Genomic DNA, 6000 nt, shown 5'->3' with positions numbered 1-6000 from the left:
TTAATGGGGGATTTGGGTGGGAGAGAGAGAAAATAAACAAAAAAGAAAAACATGAGAGTTAAATGGGATTTAAGAAAGGTAATGTGACTGCAGTGGCTACTTTAGATTGGATGGTCAGGAAGTGACCTTTCAGCTGAGATCTGAATGACAAGAAGGAGCTGCTCCTGTGAAGATTTGCAGGTGGAGCATTTCAAGTGGGCATGATTCCCAGGCACTGGTGCAGAGGCCCCGAGGAAGCACTAGGGGCTGGGGTGAGGGACGGGGGAAGAGGGGGTGGCAGGGGCAGGGCAGGTCTTCATGGGCAGAGGGCAGAGTGACTAGAGCTGAGGAAAAGACCTGTCAGCATATAGGTTTTTGTGGGCCAGAGGGAAGGGTGGAGGTGGCATGGGAAGGGACGTGGGAGCCACAGAAGAGGTTTAGTTAGCAAAAGCGACAACCTGATTGATTAGGAAAGCTCACTCTTGCTGTGTGGACAGTGGATCTTACAGGTGCCAGAGTGTAAGGCTTGGGCAAGGTGGGAAGAGTAGGAAAGTCTACAGAAAGCTGCCAAAAATAAATTAAAGGGTTTTAATTTTATTTTTTATTTTTTACTACATCTAAGGCCCAGCTGACAGTAAGAATTGGTTGTGAAGACACTCAAGAGTTTGTCACTTCCTCTGATAAATTGTTTTATTGACCCTCAGATGCCCCAGGGGTGAGAGGAGAAACAGTAGCACTTACCCAGGGTTGGAAGTAAGACAAGACAGGAATCGTGGAAGATCACTCCTGTATCCACAAGCTCCTTCCTGTGGGACTAAAGAGAAACCATACTTTTTATATTACCAGAGAGCTCTGGAGAGCTCTGACAGCTACACAGAGCAGTTTAAATTTAGGCTTGAGAGAAAGCCTTCTGTCACCATGTTTCTTTAAAACCCAGTAGTGTGTATCAGGTTTCTCAAGGAAGCCATAGTCTGTCCTGAAATGCTTTAGGACAGTTTTACTTTTGATCACATGATCAGAGTGCACTGGAAGCTTCTGATGCTTCAACTTAAAAGTTCCTTGACTCCTCCACCTTTTTTTTTTTTTCAAATTTTAAAACAATAGTATCTTCATTTTTCCGGCATAAAGTAGCGAGTGACCTAGGAAAATCAAGTCAGAGTTAACTTTAATTCTAGAAACCGTCTCTTCGTGCCAGTGTTTTCTGTATCACAACAAGATCTAGATAATAACTGCTTAGTTTGTGTTATGTAGGTAATTTTCAAAAATTTTGTTAATTTCCTGAAAAGGTTGGGGGGCATCTATTTTGGATAATGCTTTTATTTTAAAGGTTGATTTGATCTTTCTCTGGTAGGTTTTGCTTGTTGCTTTTAGTAGCCAGGGACCTGGACTTGCATTCTGCTTCCTTTCCTCTCTTCTGTTTTCTCCTGGAGCTGTTGAGTCACCAGGGCACACAGATCCCTGTTCTCCATTCCCTGGGGCGCCTGTTTGGCCTCACCCCTCTCCTACCTGTACTGTTGTAATGCTCTTCTTATCTATGTTCTTACCTTTTCTGTTCTCTGCCCTGTCAGGCCATTTAAGGCACTGCTTCCCTGGTGGTCTTTTAGAAACAGCAGCGTGTCTCTTCCCTCTCCAGAATTCTTCAAGTCTGACCTCTGTTCCTTACAGCATAAAATATATAAACTCTTTAGTGAGATAGAAAGTTTCTTTATTGTGTAGCCCAGTGGATTTCAGCCTTTTTGTGTCATTGATACATTTCCATTTCAGAATTTTTAGCTGCGTAATGGAAATGATTGAAAAACTCAAAACATCTATTAAACACAGCACCAGCTGTGGCACAGTAGTGGGAATGCTTTGTGCTGTGCAGAAGAGCACCCGGTCACCTCGCAGTTCATTCGCCCTGCCTTTGGAATTGTGTTTTGTCTTGCTCACAGCAAGTTGTACTCTGTTGCATATTGCTCTCCACTCTTGCCTATTGCCCTCCATGACTTGCTCCACTCCATCGGACTTTGCCTTAACAGTGTGTGTATGAAACAAATTTTGTGCATTGAAAGTTTTTGCAGCACATTCGAGGCTTGTGGGTTGAGAATTGACCCATCTCTTCTTATTTGTCCTGCCTTGTCTCCCACCTCTGTGCTTCAACAGTTCCAGGACTATAGTTGTGAGGGCATGCCACAGTTTCCTGTGTCTTTATACACAATGTTTCTCTGCCTAGATGGTTCTCTTCCTGCTTGTGTTACTCACCCTACAGTTTCAGCTTAATAGTACTTAATGTTAAGCCTTCTTCTACTGCTTGGAGGGGATTTTTTTTTCTGTTCTTGCTGGACTTCAGATGCTTTAAATGTACTTCACCAGGAAGTTCTCATTTCTCAACATTGCACCCTTTTCATTGTTTGCAGTGCTTCTTCGTTGTTCCATAAGCTCTAAGAGGATGTGGACCATGCCTTTTCATCTTTGTGTTTCTAGCACTTACACAGTGTTTGGCATACTGTAAGGATTTAATATTGTTTGAGTTAATGGATGAATGAATATTCTTATTTTGGATTTTCTTTGGTGAGTGTAGTTCTTGCCTCTACTTCTATAGCAAAGTGGGAGGTAGGAAGGAAATAACTAGAAGCAATGGATTGGTTGTAGTTCGATCATCACGGATAGATCTTAAAAAATGTAGTGTTTAGTGAGTAAAAATAAAAAATAGAATGAAATCTGTAACAGTACCTTTATGTAAAATAACACAAATGCCTGGCACACAACAAGGCTCAGTTTAGAAGGAAGCACACCAACACTGAACTTATCAATAGTTGGAGTCGGGGAGGAATTAACTAAATGTATTTGTTCTTTTGCTTTATACATTGATTGTTTATGACAGATATTGAAACAGAGTAGCCTAAGATGAGTTGCTTTAGAGGATACGTTCAGAATTTGAAACCTATCTAAATTCAGCTTCAGGCATAGTTGAAAGAAGAGAAAAGATTTCTTAGTTTTACTTAAGCAGAATTCTTTGAGACATTGTCTGACTTTGAAAACGTTCACTGTGAAGTAATATCATTTATAGATAAACATTTCTTGATGCTTCAGGATGTGAACATCCTCTGTCATGTTCTTGTCGCCTGTTAACTTTCTCCTTTTCGTGGAACTTTGATTCCCTGCGTCACAGTTTCAGTTCAGTCCAACAAACTTGTATTGCATATTTGCTTTGTGTGAGATCCAATAGAGTTTTTCGGGGAGTGAGGTATAATGTAGGAGGAGAAAAACCAGGGAAGAACCATTTAAGAACCAAAACCTGTGTCCTAAAGAATGTATGGACCAGTAGGACAGATAAGACAGGGATACAAACAACTACAGTGTGAATGGTTGTCAGAGAAGCAAAGAGAATATTTACTTCTGGCTGGAGGTAGGTGTGTGGGTAGGGACGGATGGATTGGAGGAAGTTTTATGGTCTTTGAATTATTCTGGAAGGATGGGGATGACATTGACACTACAGGACAGTGTAGGAATCAGGTGAGCTACTCTGGGGGGAGAAGTGAGGAAAAGTGTGGCTATTTTTAGATTTCTCCTTTGGTGACTTGAGGCTATAACTGTGGAGTAGATAATTTAAAATACGTTTTAGGTCTTAATATTTCTTGTAATTGAAATGGAATTCCTTGAAAATCAAAGTATGCAAATATAAATACCCGTGTATATGATCATAATGTATTGGTATTGTTGTTGGGTTAACTACTGGTATTGTAATTAATATATACATAGATTAATATACACTTCTGTTATTTGCTAGCGAAACTAATACTCTACATTATTTACAGCAAATTACTCAGAAACCTAGCTTCATGTTACTTCCCTGCTCAAAACCCTCTAATGCAGTGGTTCTTAAACTTAAGTGTGAGTACTGGGCCTCACCTCTGGGGTTTCTGAATCAGGAGGTGTGGAGCAGGGCCTGGGACTTCATATTTGACAAGTTGCCAGGTGATGCTGGTGCCGTTTGAGAATTGCACGTTGCAAATCACTACTCTAGTGACTTTTCCCTTGCAATAAAGTCCATACTCCTTATTCTTGACCTACAAGGCCCTGCTCGAGCTAGCCCCTGTTCTACCTCTGCCCTCATTGGCACAAGTCTGTATTCCTGATGTGGCGTTTTTTCTGGTGGTGGAATTACCACTTCCGGGCCTTTGATGAAATGTCTTCCTTCAGATGTTTCAAGTGACTCTGGCTTCTTCAGTCTCAGCTCCAAAGTCCCCTGCACCCTGAGGTGTCTTTCCTAATCACGATCAGCCATCCTCTCCTCATCACTTCCATAATTCTTTATCATATCACTTTATATACTATGCTCATTTGTGTACTACCAGCCTCTCTTCTCTGCCCTAAAGAAGGCAAGCTTTTTCATCACTGTGTTCCTTTTGCTTTAACTGTGCTTTCTTAGTAGGTGTTTAGTAAGTACTAATGGGTGAATGAATGAAACTTCTTTTTTTTTTTTTTTGAGACGGAGTCTCGCTCTGTGGCCCAGGCTGGAGTGCAGTGGCCTGATCTCAGCTCACTGCAAGCTCCGCCTCCCGGGTTTACACCATTCTCCTGCCTCAGCCTCCCGAGTAGCTGGGGCTACAGGTGCCCGCCACCTCGCCCGGCTAGTTTTTTTTTTTTTTTGTATTTTTTTAGTAGAGACGGGGTTTCACCGTGTTAGCCAGGATGGTCTCGATCTCCTGACCTCGTGATCCGCCCGTCTCAGCCTCCCAAAGTGCTGGGATTACAGGCTTGAGCCACCGCGCCCGGCCTGAAACTTCTTATTGAAGTCAGCAAGAAGTTAGGATTGAGGGGAAGGCATAGAACCAGAAGCTTCTTTGGCATGGCTGGCTTTGATAGGATATGACTCCTATAAGTTTCTATGTAGAGGTCCCTGTTACCTGTTTATGTATATGAAGTGGTTCTCTTACCAGACATCTGTGACCAGCAGTGCTACTTTATGAATTTTTCCTTAATTAAAGTAACCACTTATATTTGCTCTATCATTTTCTTCCAGAATGTTGATTATTTCAGAATATGATTGTGTGCTCCAGATGGTATTGAATGGATGGTCAGGATAGTCCATGCATGATTAACGTTTTAACAGAATATTGTTCAAATTGATATTGAGACTTCACATGTTATTGATTTCTGAATTCTATTAACTTGCTGTCAGTGAGCAAAGAAATAGTTTATGATGTAAAAAAATCCTTTGAATATGATTTTATGATTTTGCTTTAAATAAACTCAGATGTAAGTGATAGGAACTGATGGGTTGATGTTAAAAATATGCCATCATAAAAAGTGGTACACTTAGTGTAGAAGTAGGTTTAATATCATTGAGCCTTAATAGAACATTGGTATACATAACTCATGGTAATTGATGAAGATTTTTAAAAGCAGTTTAATGGCTCCAGGAGTGAACTCTAGAGAAACAGCTAAGAAATCATGATAGGCCTTTGTAAACAGTGATTCTCTGATAGCTTTAATAAGGTTGGGACCCATTGTCAGGGAGGTAGAGAGTGTCTCTTTGAGGGAAAGGACTCAAATATGTAGTGTCCCTGTGACTCCCGAGGAAGGTTCCAGAGACCCCTGTGGGTTGCCTACACAGATATTGGAGAGACGAGGAAGGACAGCCCAGGCTGGGGTAGTTGAGCAGCACACTTCTTGCAGAATGCTGGCAGCCTAGCCCACAGCTAGGGTGCAGCATGTCTGAATTAGGGAGCCAAGCTCACCAGTGCTCTTGGTGTGCAGTCCCAGCTGGCAGAGTGAGCACTGGAGCAGAGTTCTAGGTCTGTGCAGAGACAGGCAGAGTATCCTCGAGGACTGGAATGGTCTGCATCTCCTTCCTAAACCCCGCCCAGTGTTAGAAGCCATGGTTGGGCTAAATGGCTGTATATGAGTTTGAAAGAAACTTTGGTTATATCTTAATTTAATCCCTGCTCTGTATTGTAGTGTTGGGAGAGGTGTTTTTGCTTGACTGGATTATAGGAAGCCTAGTGGCATCCTCCTCTTACAAAAAATATTTTCAGG

This window comes from Colobus angolensis, unplaced genomic scaffold, assembly GCF_000951035.1.
Source record: "Colobus angolensis palliatus isolate OR3802 unplaced genomic scaffold, Cang.pa_1.0 Scaffold81, whole genome shotgun sequence".
NCBI lineage: Eukaryota > Metazoa > Chordata > Mammalia > Primates > Cercopithecidae > Colobus > Colobus angolensis.
This window is presented reverse-complemented; position numbering follows the sequence as displayed.